Source organism: Nannobrachium achirus (genome assembly GCF_963921795.1).
Source record: "Nannobrachium achirus genome assembly, chromosome: 10".
NCBI classification, from domain to species: domain Eukaryota; kingdom Metazoa; phylum Chordata; class Actinopteri; order Myctophiformes; family Myctophidae; genus Nannobrachium; species Nannobrachium achirus.
This window is the reverse complement of record NC_137819.1, coordinates 31,398,104-31,420,927: the sequence shown is the minus strand read 5'-3', so window position 1 is coordinate 31,420,927 and position 22,824 is coordinate 31,398,104.

The window sequence follows — 22,824 nt, the reverse complement described above, 5'->3', positions numbered from 1 at the left end:
AGTGTAGTACACTTATTATCATTGTAACCACTAGGGGGCTTCCCCTGGTCATACTACAGCAATTATTTTGGTAGAAATTAACTTTATTGAATTTTGGTGAATTCTTTTCTAGAAAAGAAAGTGATGTTGTACCAAACCAAATGCTGTATTATTATGGGTATTTTTATGGTGCTACACTTCATAATATGTTAACTACTGCGTCATTATGCAAGGAAGACATGGGAAAAGAGATTTTTATTCTACAACCTACGGTTCAAGAGTTATAGGCCAAAATGTAAAGTGGGCTTTTATAGCGCCACCATGAGGCAAACTGGTGTAATTCGTTTTTGATATGCATAGGCCTCTGGACATGTAGGCTGTACAAATTCTGAGGGAAATTACCCGACCTACGGTTCAAGAATTATAGGCCAAAATGTAAAGTGGGCTTTTATAGAGCCACCATGAGGTAAACTGGTGTAATTCGTTTTTGATATGCATAGGCCTCTGGACATGTAGGCCTTACAAATTCTGAGGAAAATTTTCAAGAGCTTTACAAACAGGTGTTTCGTTCGAAACACATTTTCCCATTGAAGTCAATAGGGGAAAAATAATAATTATATAAATATCCCAAATAACTGCTGTAGTACACTCACAAGTACACAATTGATGTGTGAAGTGAATTTGGTTGTAATACATTGCATAGGCCTATTCATGTATATTTTCGCTTTCAGTGTTGCACTTTGTAGACGGTCCCTAACCGCTCGCCTAACATTCAGCTGCGCATAGAGACGCATGTAATCTGTTAAACACGGAGGTTGGTCTGTTAAACTCGGAGGTTGTTTTTTTTGGGATGAAAATCGAGTTGTAGTTGTTTCTCTAGCTAACCAGGATAAGAATGAGACGGTTTGTGTGGTTTTGTAATGTTTCGTTCCTGAGCTATTGAGCCTGGAAGCGCGAATCTGTGAATCTCTTGCTATCTTTACTTCAGTCTTTTACTTCCTAGGTTTACAGGAATCAGTCCTCCATTTTGACATCGCTTTTTTGGACTTTGTTTATAAGACTGTTTCTTCAAAGAAGGTAAGCACTGATCTGAATATCCTACATGTTATGAATGTAAATAAGAAGTCAGCCTGTGCTATACTGTAATTACTGTAGACCACTGACCACACAATAAGATTATGGTACTTTTACTTTACTTGAGTATTTACATGTTTTACTTTATACTTCTCCGCTACATTATTAAAAAAAAAAAAAAAAAGGAAATCCTAAAAGAGACGATCTGCAAGCTCACAACGTGTTACAATATACCACATTGTGAGCTGTGAGATCTGTTATTTTCAAAAATGTGTGACACAGATCTGTTTAAAAACTAAAAGTGTTTGGCATTTGTAAAGAAAAAAGTATAAGGCTATTTCGGTGCCTATACATTTGCTAAAGTTAAATGATGAATACAGCTCTGCTAGAAAAACCAGCACAAGACCAGCAGTAAAACACAACGTGCTGGTTTGTGCTGGTGCTGGTCTGTGCTGGTCTATGCTGGTTCATGCTGGTCTGTGCTGGACCAGCACCAGCACCAGCACAGACCAGCAGTAAAACACAACATGTGCTGGTGCTGGTCTGTGCTGGTCTATGCTGGTTCATGCTGGTCTGTGCTGGACCAGCACCAGCACCAGCACAGACCAGCAGTAAAACACAACATGTGCTGGTTTGTGCTGGTGCTGGTCTGTGCTGGTCTATGCTGGTTCATGCTGGTCTGTGCTGGTGCTGGTCTATGCTGGACCAGCACCAGCACCAGCACAGACCAGCAGTAAAACACAACATGTGCTGGTTTGTGCTGGTGCTGGTCTGTACTGGTCTGTGCTGGTCTATGCTGGTTTATGCTGGTTCATGCTGGTCTGTGCTGGTGCTGGTGCTGGTCTGTGCTGGTGGACCAGCATGGGACCAGCACAGACCAGCATAGACCAGCACCAGCACCAGCACAGACCAGCATAAACCAGCATAGACCAGCACAGACCAGCATGAAAATTGTGCTGGTCTGTGCTGGTTTTTCTAGCAGGGAGGCCTCTTACTTAAACTTTACAATGTATTATAGCCTTCTTTTATTCAGACCTCTTCCACCACTCCCATGCAGGCTATAATGCATAGGCCTATGAACCTTAAAAGACAAGTGGTCCATTTATTCTGTAATGTAAAACAGTCCCTTCCTGCTTCAGCCCGTTCATGAAATCCATCTGATGGATAAAATCATCAATATTGAACCAGACTTGGATTATGCTCTTTGTCTCTCTCAAGACTTTGTTTGAAAGAAATCCACCGTCATGTTATGAGTATGACGCACTTTTTTTTTCTCTACAAGCCTGTGATGCATAGTGAGCTATATAGATCTGCTATTTTCAAGATCTTAATACATTTGAAAACTTGTGAAATGACATCCAGCATAATGAGTAGGCCTACTTTCTACTTCTGGTACTTTAAGTAAATGTTGATACCAATACTTTTGTACTTTTACCTCAAGTAGCCTATTAAGTATTTAAGTATTTTTTCCACCACCGATATCCAATATATTAATATTTGCATAACCTCCACAATCCTTAATTCTCTATTAAACATTTGTTGGGAATTCCCTTCCCTTATGTTTATTTGGGATTTATGTAGGAGTTGTGGACCTGGCTTAATTGAGACTATAACATCTGTTGAAAGCTAAAATCACACAAAGCAGCTACATGAAAAGCTGTCAAAAGTTCAATTTGAAGCATTCAGACAAAAGTGAATGAGCGTTCTAATGAGCACTTAGAACGTTTTTTGTTTGTTTGTTTTGTTTGTTTGTTTTAGGGTTGGTTTCATATTCATGGCTTAGGATAACGTTATTTACATTCATCATCTCTAACACACCCGCACCCGGTGCCACACCCGGTGTGCATTTCTGAACGCACCCCCCGTTTCTCGGCGAGCTTCATTTCGGCGACTCTACCTGTTACCCTCCTTATACCCCGACCTCAGCACTATCATGCAACTGTGGGTAATACGTAAAACCCCATCTTCTGAGTAGGGTTGGTCGGTGAGTGCGTGCACTCAGCACTGGTGCGCCGCGCACTGGATTTCCGAACGACAACGCACCAAGTGCACCGAATAAACGAACGCCAACATGGCACACCAGTGCTTTGAGTGCGCATTTCCGATGAGCTCTTGAAACCAATGAAATCAGTGCTGCTCTGCTGTAGCCTGGGGCCAGCCTATATACTATGCAGCAGCAAACTAGTAACTGCGTATCCCCTCCATGATTGTCTCAACCAGCCGAAGGCTGAGGGAGAGTATGTTTTCCCCTCCGTCCGTCCGTCCGTGCGTGCGTCCGTGCGTCCTCGCAGTTTGTGAGCAGCTAATCTCAGTCACCGTTGGCCCGATCGCTGCCAAACTGAGCACACACACTCCCTGGATGCCAATCTAGAACCTCTGCCCCACATTTTTCAAATCAGCCTCATGGTGGCGCTATAACAGGCCGATTTGTGTGGCCTGGTTGTTACCAGCTAATCTCCGGCGCCGTTGGCCCGATCGCTGCCAAACTGAGCACACACACTCCCTGGATGCTAATTCAGAACCTCTGCCCCACATTTTTTAAATCAGCCTCATGGTGGCGCTATAACAGGCCGATTTGTGTGGCCTGGTGGAGACCTGTGCTCGGAAGAGCACTGCTTCTAGTTTAACCATACGTTTTAACGTGTGGGGATGAAGTCTAGCTCCGAATGCCAGAAAGGTCACCCCTTTTCAAAGTCATCCCTTTTTTAAATTGGAAATGTCACCCCAGGGCACGGAATATTCACTCTAGGGTTGGGAGAAGTCACCCAGGACCACAGAAAACCCACCCAGGAAAACTCACCCCAGGACCGCAGTTATGCACGCATACTCTCTCTCCCTCTCTCATTATGGTTCATGCTCTCTCTCCCCCTCTCTGTCCGTGCTGGGGGTATGTTACTGTTATTATAGCCTATGTCAGGGGTCGGCAATAGGCGGCCAGCGGGCCAAAACTGGCCCCTTGGAAATAATTTCTGGCCCTTCAGATTATTTTGAGAATTGTTTTTATTTTTATTTTTCTATTTTTTTAACAATACTGGACTGACAGTCCCAAATATACGCTATCCTATCGTAGCTATAATGTCCAAACAGAGAACGCATTCCCACCTAAAAGATCACATGCTTATTCAACGTAATCATGCTGAGAGTGAATGTGACAGGCAGAGGAGATGGGAGAAGCAGCACGCAGCAGCTGTGTGTAGGCTAACCTCGCCTCACCAGGCTTTCTGCTGGGAGAAAGCCTGGTCTTCGTTTACAAAACAGGTCGTTTGATCCGGTCTAGACCGGATGGGATACTACGCCATTTTGTATTCAAAACGGACTACACTTTGGCAGGAAACACCAAACCGGAAACAGTTTCAACCCAGTTAGCGCATGCGCAAGTAGTTTGCGCATGCGCAAGTAGGGGTTAAAACTGTCTCCGGTTTGGTGTTTCCTGCCAAAGTGTAGTCCGTTTTGACTACAGAATTACGTAGGATCCCATCCGCTCCCGACCGGATCAAAAGCCCGAAATTGGAAGCCAGCCCAGGCTATGTGTAGGCCTATAGTGACAGTGGAGGTGTTGCTAATGCTGCAGCTGAGCTTTTACCTGTGGTCAAAGTGCGTGGAAACTAACTTTGGAGGTGCCATTCCATGCTTCATCTTGGTGCTGTCTAAATGTATTTCCTTTCAAGCAGCCAAAAATGTCACGGCAAAGCTGTTGTGGTTCTAAAAGGGCTTTGCATTGATGACAATGATGAGTCCAGGTAGGATATTCCTCTATAAACGCACCATGCGTTTGGATAGTGTTCCTGTGTCATTTCTCTTGCCAAATTGAAGCAGATGAGGCTGATGTTTAGCGTTTTCTAGCTGTCCGTCTGTCTTTCTGCACAAGTAGCCGAGCAGCTGCGATCACTTCTCTAACGACCAATTTGTCGACGTGTTGCGCAGAATGCGCACAGTATTCAATCTACAAACTCACAAGGCGTCGTGCTGCACAGCATTGTGAGATGTGCAAAGTGATGTATCATGAATCATTCTTATAGGCCTATCTATATGTATGTGATGTGATGTTGTTGCCTACTGGCAGCAGAGAAGAAGGGAATAATAATTATGAACATAAACAGCCTGTTTTTCCACATATCTATTTTTTAATTTTTTCATCATAGATGCCTATGTCTTGTAAGGCAGTCTGTCTTGGAGTTCCAGTAACATTGTTTAACTATGAATACCCTATGGTCATTTTGAAAAAGATATGATATGATATTAAAGTGCTTTAAGCAGACTTTATTAGAAAATGGAACACTCCAGTGTGTTTGTGATGCTCAAACAAACTAAAATAACCAAAAAAACAAAGAAAAAGTCCAAGTTTAAGGTATAACACAGGTATTGTGTGTGCGTGTGTGTGTGTGTGTGTGTGTGTGTGTGTGTGTGTGTGTGTGTGTGTGTGTGTGTGTGTGTGTGTGTGTGTGTGTGTGTGTGTGTGTGTGTGTGTGTGTGTGTGTGTGTGTGTGTGTGTGTGTGTGTGTGTGTGTGTGTGTGTGTGTGTGTAAGGAGGTTGTAGTACTATATACTGTATATACTATACTATGTCATGTTCATCTTTCATTGCTGTGACTCATTTACAGCCAACAGCCTTATTTGAAAACTGATCTGTGTGTGTGTGTGTGTGTGTGTGTGTGTGTGTGTGTGTGTGTGTGTGTGTGTGTGTGTGTGTGTGTGTGTGTGTGTGTGTGTGTGTGTGTGTGTGTGTGTGTGTGTGTGTAAGGAGGTTGTAGTACTATATACTGTATATACTGTATATACGATGTCATGTTCATCTTTCATTGCTGTGACTCATTTACAGCCAAAAGCCTTATTTGAAAACTGATCTATAAGCATACTAAAAGCTTATATGACACACACACACACACGCACGCACGCACACACACACACACACACACACACACACACACACACACACACACACTGTCACTACACAGAGAGAGAGAGAGAGAGAGAGAGAGAGAGAGAGAGAGAGAGAGATATTGGTCTAAAAGCTCATCAAATGATGCCGGCCTGTCTCACCCATTCATGCATGGGGTGTTGCCATCATTTACATTCCTTTTGTTAATCTAGGAGCTTGGGGCCAGTGGCCCACAGAGGTGTTGGTCACCTGGTGTTTAGACAGAAGGCCATTTGGGTACAATATGCTAAATCTAATCTCACAAGAGAGTCAACATGTCTGGTTCTCTGAGCCAATGGAATTACAGAACCTGTCTCAGTTAACTCTGAAAGGGTTTAAAACCTGAGCAAAATGTGGTAGAGGGGGTCTTCTCCGCCTGCCTGCATGTCTCTCTTCTTAACTCATTCTGAGCCCAGGACATTAACGGATTAGGGGGTCCAGAGTGCCCCCTCCCGGCCCCATTAACGGCCGCTGTCTTATTTTGAAGGCCAGAAGTCTAGACCGGAAGTACTTCCGGTCTGACGTCATCGGATCGTGCGACGGAACCGATCATTGTTTACGTGGTGCCATGCTGGATCGGCTCGGAGATACTCACCATGTGTTTTATAAACTTCCATCTGCCTCCATCTTCGCTTCTAAAGTGTAGTTTTGAGATAATGGACATTAAAGATGAGATTTCCCGTCCACCTCAATGTTACAGGCTGACTATTGTGTGCTCGTGGAGCCGTGATGATGACAAATCAGCGCGGATTTCGTCTCCGGAGCGTCGGCCATTGTACTCGGTATTTTTACTCGCCGTTACAGTAATAGATTACTTTTCGCGCGATATCGCGTGAATGGCACTATAAATACTCTATTACTTTTCACGCGACATCCCGTGAAAGGCGCTGATTGAGTTAATATCTCCTCTCCAAGCAACAAAGTTGAGTAAATAGTTGAACTCATTGACTCTAAGATACGTCATAAAATAGTGGGGGCTCTGATATGGGTACTAATCTACGCCAGGTATTTTTCCTGTGGTGAGTTTTCTATTTTGGCTTACTATGAAGGCAGGATTTTTATTTGTGCGTTGTTTTTGTCAAAGGACTCGGGACCGTGGATGAGCTGTGTGTTTTTTCCTATTTTTCCTCTTTGTTGCGGTCGACGGAGAGGTTTTTTTGAGGAGCTGTGGCTTCAGTGTCAACGAGCTTCTTGTTGGTCGAGGGAGGAGGACAGATGGGCCGCATCGTGGGGAACCCGCAGACCGCGGCGACGGCGGCTACACTACAACAGCGGTGATGGACACAACGCGACGGAGGACGCCGGCAGCGGACAGCTCAACTCATAATCTGCAAGCCACCGACCTCGCAGCGCATCTCAAGGCTGTGACGATGCTACGCTATGGCCTCACAGATGGACCTCTGTGATGGGGAATTGGAGAAGAAAAAGTGCGGTGATTCCATGTCTGGTTCACCGCAGGGGGGAGAAGTCAGATCAGGTGGATCCAGTTGGACAGTAAAAACCTTTAGTGAACAATAACAGCAACAGCGGAGCGCCGAGGGAGGTCCGGTGATTTTCGTTCACCCGGGATCATGGGCTTTCCTGCCTGGCTGTCTGTACAGCGCATCACCCACCAAGGCCATGCAGGGCCGAGGGGGGTGTTGGAACCTTTCAATCGGGACATTCCATTCTACACAGTGGCATATAAAGTAGGTGAGAAACATCTTTTGCGAGAGGACTACAGAAGCGACATATACAAAGAGGAATTATTTTTTCAATATCATGTAATAATAATCAGTTAAATGTATGTATGTATTTTATGTTTTTGTTGATTTTGAGCTAAGCAAATGAACATGGGGACCATTAATCGGAGTCCCTATACTAGATCTTAAAGGCGTATTTGCCACGAAATTTTGTGATTCTTTTTTATTTTGCGGCCTAAATTCTGCGTTTCCTGGAAGAGATATTACAGGACGGCACCGGATATAACGTAGAGTTTGGGTAAAGCGGGTCATAGTTTCTTGTATAGGTGTGGTTTTATTACTTTTTTATTATGTATGAATGATTCTGGGAATGGCCTGAGTTTAAATGGACCAGGCATTACTCAGAGTATGTTTGGTTCATTATTATGCTATTGACCCAGCCGTGTGATCGTACTTTGTTCTTCCCGAACAAAGGAGTCACTCTACTCAAATTCCGTTGGTATGGTATTGTACACTGTTATTTCTCAACTTTGAAGCACAATGTTTTTAAGTAAAATGGATTTGATCTAATATTTCCTAAATTGTCAGTAGTGAAAACACGTCAAAGATGTTCTGTTTTAGACACAATTTTTAGGCATACGTCAGGTTTCTGTGATGTTGAAGGTATTTCAGTGCGAACAAGATAAGCCAGTTGGTAGAGTGTTAATACACAAGATGCCAAGCACAAATTCTAGTTGGCTGAATTATTGATTGTCACGTCTTGTCTCTTTTTATTTTTGTCTGAATATGGACGAATAAGTGTTAGAGTTCATTATTTGGCATTCATTCGGTTTAGGAAAGCCAATAAGCTATTATCAACAATTGTTTGTATGTATTTGTGTATCATTGTAAACCACCATTTCTAGAGTATGTATTGGTTGTAATTGTGACTACATTAAGAGGGATATTGCAGTGTTAATAGAGAATTTTATGTATTTCTTTGAAAGTCTGGTATATATTGGTGTGGCAACATTATAGGGAGTAATGTTTTTACATTTCAGATAAGAGGAAACTGAGATCCATCACACTGAATGAAATGATATTAATGTAATTCAAGCTGTAACCACATGTACATGTAATCTTGAATCTGTATGTAGTATGTCGAACTGTATTTTTCTTCTTTTTATGTTTTTTTCCACTGATTTACATGAATATGAATTTGATCTCATATTTTCTAAATTGTCAGGACGGTTTGCAAGCCAGGTAATAATTGTTTAGCTTAGGTTAACCAATAAGGTGTTACGCACAAGAAAATTGTTTCTGATTAAGTTGTGAAAAACTATGTGTTGATAAGTTCATTATTTGGTGATCATTATTAGGAGGTGAAAGAAGCAATTATCAACAATTGTTTTGTTTGAATATATGTATTCGTGTATCATTGTAAACCACAATTTCTAGGTCATGTATTGGTTATAATTGTGACTACATTAAGAGGGATATTTCAGTGTTAATAGAGGATTTTATGTATTTCTTTGAAAATCTGGTATTGGTGTGGCAACATTATAGGGAGTAATGTTTTTACATTTCAGATAAGAGGAAACTGAGATCCATCACACTGAATGAAATGATATTAATGTAATTCAAGCTGTAGCCACACTATGTAATCTTAAATCTGTAGGTATTATATGTCGAACTGTATTTTTCTTCTTTTTATGCTTCTTTCCCACTGATTTACATGAATATGGTTTCACTGTTATTGTGAAGCTCACAGGTGGCTGTGACCTTAGGGGGGAATGCGGTATCCTGTGAAACCATATCTCACATATGTGTGTACTTATTGTACGGATCATTTGTACCCCGAACTGCTGTTATTTGCATTTGGGTACTCGGTCAAGTCTGTCTGTCTGCCTGTCCCCCACGGCACCAAAAGAGCCGATTTGCATTCGCCTGGGTGGGGCAACAGTCACAGGCTACTGTCTTTGTGTAGGAATGTCCCCTGCTGTGTTCTATTGATAAGGTGTTTTCAGTCAACAAAGGCCCTTAGGGGCAGAGGCCTTTTGGCCACATGCAGATGCTAATCTAATCAAACTGTCTGGACACAGGTTGAGTTTGAGTCCGCCTTCATTTGCTTTAAAAGACCATAGAATTTGTATGTACGGGGTGCATTTCCCGGGAGGCCGGCAGGCTGACCGGTTGTTCTAGAAGGCTCAGGCCTGATCCTGGAATCGAACCATCTTTGCCTGTCTTTGTACCTGCCGGCCTGTATGCCTTTCTTCTTAAGATCTTCTCTCCAAGCAACAAAGTTGAGTAAATAGTTGAACTCATAGAGAGAGAGAGAGAGAGGGAGAGGGGGAGAGAGAGAGAGGGAGGGAGAGAGAGAACAAAAGAGAGAGGCTATGCACAAAATGTCAACTGCCATGTGAACAGTGGCTGTTATAATGACTGGAGGGAGAGAGAGAGAGAGCACAAAAGAGAGAGGCTATGCACAAAATGTCAACTGCCATGTGAACAGTGGCTGTTATAATGACTGGAGGGTGAGGTCTCCAGGTCGGGATTTCCTATACTGGGGGTGAGATTTCCAATTTTCTTGAGGTTGGGGATTCGCTATATACAGGGGGTGACTTTTCCAATTTTCTAGGTCGTGATTTCCTAGACTGGAGGTCGACATTTCCCGAGTGACTTTTCTGCGATTGAGGGCGACTTAGAAAGAGGGTGACTTATCTGGCTACCCTAGCTCCAGCTAGGCTAGCTCTGCTGCGTGTAGGTGCGGTGGTTATGGGATACAAATACAAATAGGGAAGTGAAACAAATCTCAAAGAGAAGACTTACTTGTAACAGACTATTTCTACATTGCAGTATTGATACTTTTACTTAAGTAGGCTAAAACATGTTCATTGATTTATTTTGCGGCAAAGATGTTGAAAATAAAATGTAGAATTGAAAGAGCACAATTATAGGGATGGTCCGATCAGGTTTTTTGGAACCGATCACCGAGCACCGATCACAAAAGTTTGATCACCCGATACCGATCAATCACCGATCCGATCAAGTAATTATTTATATTTTCTAAATGTTAATGTTTTAACTTTAATTCATTCATTCACTCATGAATTCATTTATATATTTGCCTTATAGTTATTTACCAGCATTACTATGCATTTATTATCATAGCAGTAACTAATTATTCCTTCAGCACTGTGGAAATCAATACCCCAAAATGGCCTCAAGTGGGCATACTGAACGGCTTGTTGATCAGATGCACCTGTTCGATCGGATCGGTGAATTTACCTCTTGATCTAAACCACCGATTATCGCCGATCACGCTTTGATCGGCCCGATCCGATCCATTGCCGATTGATCGGTAACATCTCTAATATTAAACCATTCTAAAGTAGTTAGAAATCCCCAAAAATCATATTAAACACAATTTGATTGTCATTACTAACTACTAGTGATGCGCGGGCCGACCCGGTGCCCCCACCCGCCCGCCAACCCGCCCGCGTGCGGGTGGGTGGGTCAAGGTTTGAGACTCAATATTGGCGGGCGGCGGGCGGGCGGGTTATCACCACTCTCATGTGCAAAAAATAAATAAGAATAATCACCTGTTCTTATTTGCCTTTTATTCTTTCCCTTATTTTATTATTAATATTATTATTATTATTATATTGTGACTAAACAAAATGTTTTCTCTGACAGGAATGGCTTACCTCAGGATTGTGTTGTTGGGATCGTATCGGTCTGGAAAGAGTTCAGCAGGAAACACCATTCTGGGAGGAAGTGGTTTTAAAGTTAATCAGAGAGGTCAGAAGTCAGGGCAGTGTCAGGTCAGAGATGGTGAAGTAGCAGGGAGACGTCTGACAGTGGTGGACTCACCAGGCTGGTTCTTCTACAGCAACCCCCCAGAGATGGACAAACTGGAGATCCTGAACAGTGTGTGTCTCTGTCCTCCTGGACCACATGCTGCTCTGCTGACAGTTCCTCTTCATGAAGCATTCACCAAAAAAGATAGACTATCAGTAGAGCAATATATGTCACTTCTGCCAAAGAGTGTGTGGAGTCACACTATAGTACTGTTCACTTATGGAGACCGTCAGGGAGACAGAAGCATTGACCAGCCCATTGAGGCTGGAGGAGAAGACCTCCGCTGGCTTCTTGACAAATGTGAAAACAGGTTCCATGTCTTCAACAATGAGAAGAGAGATGACACTCAGGTCACACAGCTGCTGGAGAAGATAGACCAGATGGTGGCAGGAAACAGAGGTGGACACTATGAAGTTGATCGAGATGTTGCAGAGAAGTTGTCAGAGAGGAAGAGGAACATAGAGGAACATGTCCTGACGTTGATGACAAAGACACACCGACAGAGAGCTGCTCTGAAAGCTCTGTTTGAAGGTAATTATTTATACTGTATATAAAAAATCGCACCTGTGCGAAGTGAGCGGTGCAAACATATTGAGGGAGTATGATATACTGTGGACTTCGATTTTCAAGCCTTGTTTTTTCTTTAAATCATCATATATGCTTTCTTTTTTAAATTGAAGATATTAAATAATATAAGAGGTTTTTCAAAGGCTGTTTATTTGTATTTTAAACTTGTATTAGCTGCCTGTCATCAATAACCTGAAATTATCCACAGTCTGTCTAAAAGTGTGGTTATTTTCTCTGCTTGTTCGTGATATTCATCTAATACAATTTTGCAATTCAAATTGCTAAAGCCAACCAATCAGAGGTATCTGTGCCTCCGTGTTTATGACACCATACTAATTATTTTGGCCTAAACGCGTTCTAAATCAGGGTAAACCAATCAGAGGACTCTGTGTCTATGACTTACTATTCTTTTGACTAAACGCATTCTTCGATTGGTCTTTGCATGTATCTATGACATTATGATCAAGTAAGCATTTGATGGACACCATGTTTTTAAAAAGACAAACTTTACAAAATGGAGTTAGGGGTTATTGGTTTGATAATGAACATATGTGTAATTTAATCTGTTTATCTATATATTCTATCTATAAATGCGAGAAGTCTCTGTCTGTCTGCGTGTGTGTCTGTCTGTAATCCGCGTATCTCAAGAACCGTTCGTCCCACCGGCTTCAGATTCGGCACGCGCGTTCCCCGCCGCGGCACGGAGTGCAGTGCCGCGCCTCGACCCGACCCGGCGCGCGGTTTTCCCGAACCGGCGCGAAACGTTCGGAATCTCCTTATGCTGGGTTGATTGTTGACATCAGGCTGTTTCTGAGGAAATCGGCGAAAGCTCTGACTCATTGTGACATCACTTCATAAAAGGCTCTGACATCACGTACGCCACATGAGTCAACAAAAAATCTCTGTGAGTGTGTATGTATGTAGGTAATCCGCGTATCTCGAGAACCGTTCGTCCCACGGGCACGCGCGTTCTCCATATATGGGCATAAAATGAATGCCCCCATATGAGAACCGTTCGTCCCACGGGCACGCGCGTTCTCCATATATGGGCATAAAATGAATGCCCCCATATATGGGCATAAAATGGATAAAGGGACACAGACAGACAGATTCAGAGATCTCCATATATGGGCGTGAAATGGACGCAAATAGACAGATATCTCCATATATGGGCATATATGGGCATAAAATGGACCCAGAACTATATGGACGCAAATGGCATATATGGGCATAAAATGTACGCAGAATCACAAAGATCTCCATATACGGGCATAAAGGGACACAGACAGACGGATACAGAGATCTCCATAAATGGGCATAAAATGGACGCAAATGGCATATATGGGCATAAAATTTACGCAGAATCACAAAGATCTCCATATACGGGCATAAAGGGACACAGACAGACAGATTCAGAGATCTCCATATATGGGCGTGAAATGGACGCAAATAGACAGATATCTCCATATATGGGCATATATGGGCATAAAATGGACCCAGAACTATATCTGCAGTGATCTCCATATATGGACATAAAATGGACGCTGACAGACAGACAGATAACAGATATCTCCATATATGGGCATAAATGGACACAGGCAAACAGATGGTCAAAACGGGTCCTATGACAACAGGTATAATGGGGTTTGCATTAAAGGGCGGGGCATTCATTCCCTATTTACATTGTTCCGAGTTGGCCAGGTCGGGCGGCCCAGCTTCTAGTACTACTATAATTGACCAAATCTTTTTTTCTGAGTTTGTCTCAAACATGATTTTATATATGAACGAGAGGAAACTGAGGAAAATGCTAAAGAAGCCCTTAGCAACCCCTGACTATAATCGATTGTGTGAAAATGAAATGAGTGATCTCTGACGTTATGGTGGTGATGTCATAGTGATAAATATGGAGGGAAAACAACCTGCGCAAATCTTCATTGCAACCGGTCATGTTTATATGTTACGTCAGACCAGAACCCCTGGTCAGTATATAATAACATGACCGGTTTTGGAAGTCACAGTTGGAACTGTTACCCCGTGACCCGATTCCGGATAAACGGTTGAAGATGGATGGATGGATATTTAGATACTTTGAGCCATACCTCTAGAGCTCAAGACCAAGGCCTAAGAGGTTTTTTCAAAGGCTCTTTATTTGTATTTTAAACTTGTATTAGCTGCCTATCATTTATAACCTGTGAAATTATCCACAGTCTGTCTAAAAGTGTGGTTATTTTCTCCGCTTATGAGTGATATTCATCTAATACAATTTTGAAATTCAAATTCAATGGTCTGTTCAGTTTGGTCAATTCATAATCAAGTAAGCATTTGATTGGACACCATGTTTATTTTCTCTGGCCTAAAGGGTGAACCAATCGGGTGCCTCTGTGCCTATGACATCATGGACAAATCAACAGAATCGAAGTGTGTCATTGGTCTAGCTAACTCGTGTCATCATCATTAGTGACATCATAGTTTTGGTAAAAAAGCGGTCCATAGGAGCGATTAACAGTCAGTCAGTTAGGCTGTCTGATAAATTAGTAAACTGATAAAATAACTAACACTTGTAGATCAGAGCAGTGGTGGTGGTGTGTGTATGTGTGTGTGTGTGTGGGGGGGGGGGGGGGATTGGGATTGGACACATTGACAAATATTACGTTAGAAAGAGGCAAACAATCATCAAGGACGATGATGCACGAAAGAAGTAGATTGTGAAAATAGCTACTCTACAACACACAATGAAGAAAGATAAGGAGGAAAAATGAAAGCAGATCACAACACCTCGCTGCCAAGTGTTGTGAGCTTGATGTTGATCGTCTATTTATTTTGAGGGGTCACCAGATACCGACCAACATACAGTATGTCGCAGTTTACTATCAGATAATGCCTGACACTGTGGTTCCCCTCACACATCACTGTTACATCACAGGTGACATCACAGTGATGTCAGATACTCAGAGCAGGGATCTCCATATATGGTCATAAATCAAATCAAATCAAATTTCTAGTTTTGACCACGGAGCTGATATGTTTTTCCATTTTAAGTACTGTTAAAAATAACACCAAGGTTTTTGGCAGAGGAGTGAATACACTGTTAAAAACATTACACATGAGCTACTTAAGAAAAAGAAATGGCAACTATTACAATCAATTTGATTGAGTAAATAATACTGGCTTGTAATTAAGTAAATTAATTAACACTTAGATTACATATATTACATATAATATATTAATACAAATACAGTATGTGCAGTATGTGCAGTGTGACAGCACACACAGACACAAGCGCGCGCGCACACACGCACACACACACACACACACACACGGACACGGACACGGACACACAGAAAATAGCCGACAATGCTAGCGTGTGTGCATCCCTCTGGTTGCCCAGGTAGCTAGGGCTCCACCAAAAAGACGCCGTTGTGCGGTAAACAGCCCCCCAGAGCACGGCTGAGAAAGCTAAACCATGGATACGGCTCTTAGACGGCTTGTTAGTAAAATACTTTTTTACCGGAAAATCTACGGAATATGCAGAATCTTTATCATTTTTCCACCTGCAGTGCCTATAGTTTATGCTAACAGCAGCAAGTGCGGACAGCTCAGTCTGTGGCTACTTTTTGTAGTCCTAAATCGGCCATATTAGGACCAACACAGGTGTTCAATTTGTCTGATTGGCATAGAACCAATGTTCTACGTTAATCAAAACACCTGTGTTGGTCCTCAAAATGGCTGGTGTAGGACTACATTCGATTACAATGCACGTTTGGCGTGCATGTGAAGTGAAGCCCGGCCATAGAGAATCCATTATATTCCCAAAAAGAATCCTTCATTTAAAAAAGAAAAAAAAAAAAAACGTTTCAATCCAAAACATGTCAAAACATGGCATGTTTATAACACAAATCACTCTCTGTTGGCGGCGGCCACGATACACTGTCACATGACCCACGCTGGACCAATCCTGTGACTAGATCGGTTTTACACAAGCCTCCAGCAGCACAATAAAAGCCGAAGTGATTGCGCAATCTCGCCTGGCACCAAGGAAAACATTAACCCTTTGTTTCTGGCGGCTGATGAAGTGTGTAACTACAGACTTTCATCTTTCATATGGTGCATGATATTCTCACACCAACACAGAATTAGGAAAGAAAAAAATTATAATTGTAAAAAACTGGTGGCAGGGAAATTCGTAGGTCGATTTTTAATGGTGGCAGAGATTGTGTTAACATTTCTTAGAAATTTTCTTTTCTAGCTAATCAATAGTTATCAATCATTAAACATTAGTCTGCAAACCAGGCATAAACGCTGGTAGTGGAGTATACTGTAGATGAAATCTGTGTGTGTGTGTGTGTGTGTGTGTGTGTGTGTGTGTGTGTGTGTGTGTGTGTGTGTGTGTGTGTGTGTGTGTGTGTGTGTGTGTGTGTGTGTGTGTGTGTGTGTGTGTGTGTGTGTGTGTGTGTGTGTGCACGTGCGTGCGTGCGTGCGTGCGTATCAGTCCACCCATTATGTCTAACCTCTTACCTGACACCACCATTGCGTAGTGTAGTTTTGTAGTTGTAAAAATTAAATTTTGATGTTGTAACTGATTTAATTACCAAACTATATATAAGACATATTCCAGATATTAATTCATTAATCAATTATCAATCCCATGACCCACCTTTTTCCCACACATTTTGCTAGCTTAAGATGAGACTGGCTTTCAAAATAGCCAATGCAACTCTGCTCTCAATTTCCTAAATACCCGCATAATATATCTGACTAAACAAGTTTTTTTTTAGTTTTTTGTTAATGCTACTTTATATGTTGATGAATTGAATACGAAGGAACTCCAATGGAAACAAGACCGGAAGGGCTTTTTTGGTTGTGTTCCTTTTAGGCAGATTGTTTTTTGACTGTACTACACTTTTTGGTTTTGACTGTTCTACATTTTTGTCTAATAAAATATTCAATCAATCAATAAATCAATGTGAGCAATATGTTAGTTATACTTACTGTTTTGTAATGATCAATTCATGCAGAAGTGTTTATAATAATGAATATACTGTATCTTAATCTCTGATAATCCAAACCTTAAATAGGTAAATAGTGAACTAATGTATAGTGTGTGTGTGTGTGTGTGTGTGTGTGTGTGTGTGTGTGTGTGTGTGTGTGTGTGTGTGTGTGTGTGTGTGTGTGTGTGTGTGTGTGTGTGTGTGTGTGTGTGTGTGTGTGTGTGTGTGTCAGGAGAACATCAGAGTCTACCAGATGTTAAATAGTGAACTAATGTAGAGTGTGTGTGTCAGGTGAACATCAGAGTCTACCAGATGTTAAATGGTGAACTAATGTAGAGTGTGTGTGTCAGGAGAACATCAGAGTCTACCAGATGTGAGGCTGATGTTGGTTGGAGCAAACCAGGGGACGAGGATGGCAGCTGGAGATCTCATACTGCAGGGGAGAGTGTTACCAGCAAGAGATGTGAGTAATATTCTTTCATGCAGCCTTCTGTGTTTTACATTTAAATTGCACTGATCTGTGGTCAGATATGTTCACACATAGACATCAGAGACTTTGAGCCCCTGTCCTTTTACCTACCTTTAAAGAGTATATTTCATCATATATTGTGGTGAAACATAACTAACATACAGTAATATTCCAGACTGAACTGACAGAAAGTGTCAGACAACAGAAACGAGTTGCTGACAGAAATGTGAGTTTGGCGATCTGTCCAGGCTGGTCGACTACACCTCCATCACAGAAGATCTCCATCACAGAAGATGAACTTCTACACGGTGTGACTCTGTGTTCTCCTGGACCCCACGCTGTCCTGGTCATTATCCATATTGCTTGTTTCTCTGAAGTTGACAGGAGATCAGTGGAGGAATACATGGAGCCGCTGGGGGACAGAGTCTGGAGACACGCTCTGGTTCTGTTCGTAGACGGATTCTGGCTGGGAGGGAGACGTATTGAGGAGTACATAGAGTCTGAAGGAGAAGCTCTGAGGTGGATCATGGAGAAATGTGGCTACAGGTACCAGATTCTAGACTTCAGCAAGGCTCTCAAAATCTCAGAATTAAAAGAGCTGATGGAGAAAGTTGAAGCCCTGGTGACGAGGAACAGAGGACACTTTGTACCTTCAGACTCCAGAGAAGACGGGTCTGTCAAAGACACAGGACACCTCAGGGAGGGATATGAGACGACACAGAAGACACTGTTTGAAAGACTGAAAGGAAAGAAGAGATTAACAGATGAAGAATGGAACGGACTGGAAGAAGAATGGAAGAAGAAAGTGGATGAATGGAGAAGAAGAGAGGAGGAAGGGAAGAGAAGAGAGGAAGAAGGGAGGAGAAGAGAGGAGGAGATGGTAGACAGGATGTTGCAGTTTGTGGTGAAGGAGCCAGAAGTACCAACCCTGCCAGCTGTCAGGAGAAGACGGCAGAGCATCGACTGGATTCCTCCAAGCTGTGAGTATAGTCGCATTTAGTATGAAAACCTGCAGATCATGTCTGTCTGTCTGTCCGTCCGTCCGATTATTTTATTAGACAAAAATGGAGAACAGTACAAGTATAGTCAATACAATAGAAATGAAGTACAGTACAAGTACAGTTAAACACCCTGCCTAAAAGGAACATCCCAAATAAGACCTTTTACTTTTTTTCTTTCTTTTTTTTACGTTGGAAGTCCTTGGTATTTAATTCATGGACATAACAAATAGCAAGAAAAGAAAACATACAATAATATTGCAGTTATAAAAACACTATGTACAGGATAGGGGAAAGAAGGGGGTGGGGCTAAAGTGTGTGTGTGTGTGTGTGTGGGGGGGGGGGGTGCTCACATTTCGCCTGTCTATGGGAGAACTACCTCCTGAAAGGTGAGTTTTCAGGGCAGTTTTGAAGAACGCCAGTGAGCTATATATTTGGCCAAAATCTTCAATTTAATTGATTTCATCAATATTAAGCCCATATCTGGGAATACCCATTCATGGACATATTGGCCCTCAATTATCAACAAGGTGCAGATAATGTTTTTGACGTACGCAGAGTTATGCAATCCACCACTTTGCAAATCCCGCCCCATTCTGCCCTGTTACTATGCTGGGACATATGACCCTGGGCAGATTGTTTTTATAGTGGCAGTGAATGGAATTTTTTTATGTTTTCATAGCCTCATTACAGCTATATAAAGTACCAAAGGAAAAACATCTAGGTGATATTAATAAAAAGGGAAGACAAAGGTACAGTAGTTACATTGCAAAACAGGGGGTTTACCCGAAAATAAATGTTTTAATTAGTTTAATCCCAGTGGGACAGAATCCTCTTTGCAGATTCTTTTATAGTGGTAGTGGATGCGATTTTTTTTTTCTTCATAGCCTCATTACAGCTATATAAAGTACCAAAAAAACCACATCTACGTGATATTAATAAAAAGGGAAGAAAAAGGTACAGTAATTACATAGCAAAACAGTAGTTTTCCCCCGAAAAATAAATGTTTTAATTAGTTTAATCCTCTGGATCAGAGATAGAAAGAGAAGCGCATTGCATCTTGGGTACTAGGAAGAGGACAGAGAGAATGTTTCTCCTCACATAATAGGCTGGCTTTTCGTAATTCTGCCCATTTAAATTATATGTACCCAATCGTGACTCTTAGACCATTGATAAGGTCCATATGAACTAGTTTGTTGAAGCTTATTCGTTATGATGAGCGAGATCGCTTGACGCTTGCCGTCGCTATCACCGTACCGGCCGATCTCCGTGTCGCGCACTGCGGACAGTTTTTGAAAGGCTGAAGCAACATTCTCCACTGCACAAACTCCACCCCCGATAGCAAAAAGTGAATGTTTTTTTCTGGTTGGCCAGTCAGGGAGTCTCAGGGACCAATCAGAAGGCTGACAAATGGTGAATTGTCAGCATTTATCATCACAACGTGACTTTGGCGTTGGCGTGTGGTAGGATCAGATCTCACGTTCTGAGGGGGTGTAGGACTCATCTACACCACTTTGTTCCATTGTAGACAGCAGCAGCATTATGAAAGAATCTGACAGGCAGTGGACACATGTATCCACTCCAAAATGTATAACTAATAAAATAATCCCTGTGAAAATAAAACATTTTATAAAAGCATACATCATGGACATGCAAGCATGCCGATGTTATTTCTAAGTTACAATGACAAGCAATTAAAATAATCTAATGATATGGAAGCAGAAAACAACTAGACTGCACTCTGTCGAGATACCACCTTGCGCCTTTTGTTCTCTAGCCCATGTTTTCTGTAATTGTGCATCAGCACAGTTTCGTTTGAACGTACTGTATGTGTGTGGGCAAGTTGGTATATAACTAGAAAAATATTGTTCCTTCGAAACAATTGTGGGCTCGCTTCAAGCCAGAAAACAATGGCTATAAAAGCACAAAATGTCAAGATCGCAGGCAGTGCTCTCTTTGACGTTACTGACGTCAAAGATTGGTCCATTTTGTTCCAAAAATGTGTTGTGCAAAAGTTGACCCGCTGGTGGCGCTATAACAGGCCAATGTGAGAAGGTTGGTATCTGTTCCTTGACCTATTGGGAATGTGCTTGCAAGATTTCACGCACATCCCAGGCTGTGTTCATGATTTGAGGTGTTTTTGGCTTTGGACACTTTATCGCTGCTTGCAGCTATATTTATTATTATTATTTTATAATTTTTTTGTGTGCACTTCATAGGCATGTTAGATAAAGGTCCTTAGATTGCGTGTAGAATGTTTCATGCAAATTGCAAAAAAAATCCTAGAATAAAAACGGGTTTAAGCGTTTTACAAACTGCTCAAAATTATATAGCGCCCCCCTTTGGCCATTTGGGGTAAGATTGGTTTCAGTGATATTTGAACTAACCCTCTACACTATTTTGTCATGAAAATGTGACTTTGCTTGTATGTTTTAGAGGCAGAAGAATAATTTGCATAAAAATGCAATATTGTTTGAATTATTTAAAAAAGCATGTTTCAATGTTAAAGAAATCCGATCTGACAGATCTTTATATATCGGTCCAAAGTTCACGTAAAAAAAGTTTTGTGCACGTGACGCGAAAATTCCAGAATAAAAGCGGGTTTACGCGTTTTACAAACTGCTCAAAGTGGCGGAAAATCGAAGGGCGGAGCTTACTTAACAACGACACAGATGTCTTCCGCTTGAGTCAAAGCACGCGTGTAACAAGTTGCATGTCTTCAAACGAAACGAGTCATGACTTATGCCCGTTTGAAGTTTGAATTTTCAGACGCTTCGTATAGCGCCCCCCTTTGGCCGATTGGAATAAAATTGGTTTCAGTGATACTTTGACTAACCCTCCACATCTTTGCCAAATGCCATGAACGTGTAACTTTGCATGTATGATTTAGAGGCCAAAGAATTATTTGCATAAAACCGCAATATTTATGGAATTATTAAAAAATTATGTTTCACTTTAAAAAAAATCTGGTTGATCAATCTGACCGTATTGGTCCAAAGTTCATGTGAAAAATGTTTTGTGCACTTGACGCGAAAATCCCAGGAGGAGATAGATTTTTACTGTTTTTCATATAATTCCGAATTGTGGGAGACCTAAAGGTCAGAGGTCAAAAGTTAGAGGGTAAAAGTTGTTCGGCATGAGGAGACGCATAAGTGTATACAGGTTTCATGGCTGTACCTCAAACACAGCATGAGCTATACCTGTTCAAAGATCGCACTTTCGAAGGCTTCCTACAGCGCCACCATTTGGCCGATTGCTGTAAAAAGTAATAGCACACTTCACCACTGTAAGCTGAACACATTGATGTTTTTATTTTCATTTTCTCACTAAGTATGTAGGAGTAGAAAGGAACCGAAGTTCCCGTCTACTTACTAGATAAATAAATAAATAAATAATGACAATATCTAAAGTGTGCTCGCCAGGTACTGGCGAGCCCACAACTAGAAAAATATTGTTCCTTCGAAACAATTGTGGGCTCGCTTCAAGCCGGAAAACAATGGCTATAAAAGTACAAAATGTCAAGATCGCAGGCAGTGCTCTCTTTGACGTTACTGACGTCAAAGATTGGTCCATTTTGTTCCAAAAATGTGTTGTGCAAAAGTTGACCCGCTGGTGGCGCTATAACAGGCCAATGTAAGAAGGGTGGTATCTGTTCCTTGACCTATTGGGAATGTGCTTGCAAGATTTCACGCACAATGCAGGCTGTGTTCATGATTTGAGGTGTTTTTGGCTTTGGCCACTTTATCGCTGCTTGCAGCTATATTCATTATTATTATTTTTTTTTGTGTGTGTGCACTTCATAGGCATATTAGATAAAGGTCCTTAGATTGTGTGTAGAATGTTTCATGCAAATTGCAAAAAAAAATCCTAACGCGTTTAAGCGTTTCACAAACTGCTCAAAATGATATAGCGCCCCCCTTTGGCCAATTGGGGTAAGATTGGTTTTAGTGATATTTGGACTAACACTCTACATCTTTGCCAAATGCCATGAACATGTTACTTTGCATGTATGATTTAGAGGCAGAAGAATAATTTGCATAAAACTGCAATATTCATTGAATTTATTTAAAAAAGCATGTTTCAATTTTAAAGAAATCCGATCTGACAGATCTTTAGATATCGGTCCAAAGTTCACGTAAAAAAAGTTTTGTGCACGTGGAGCGAAAATTCCAGAATAAAAGCGGGTTTATGCGTTTTACAAACTGCTCAATATGGCGGAAAATCGAAGGGCGGAGCTTACTTAACAACGACACAGATGTCTTCCGCTCGAGTCAAAGCACGCGTGTAACAAGTCGCATGTCTTCAAACA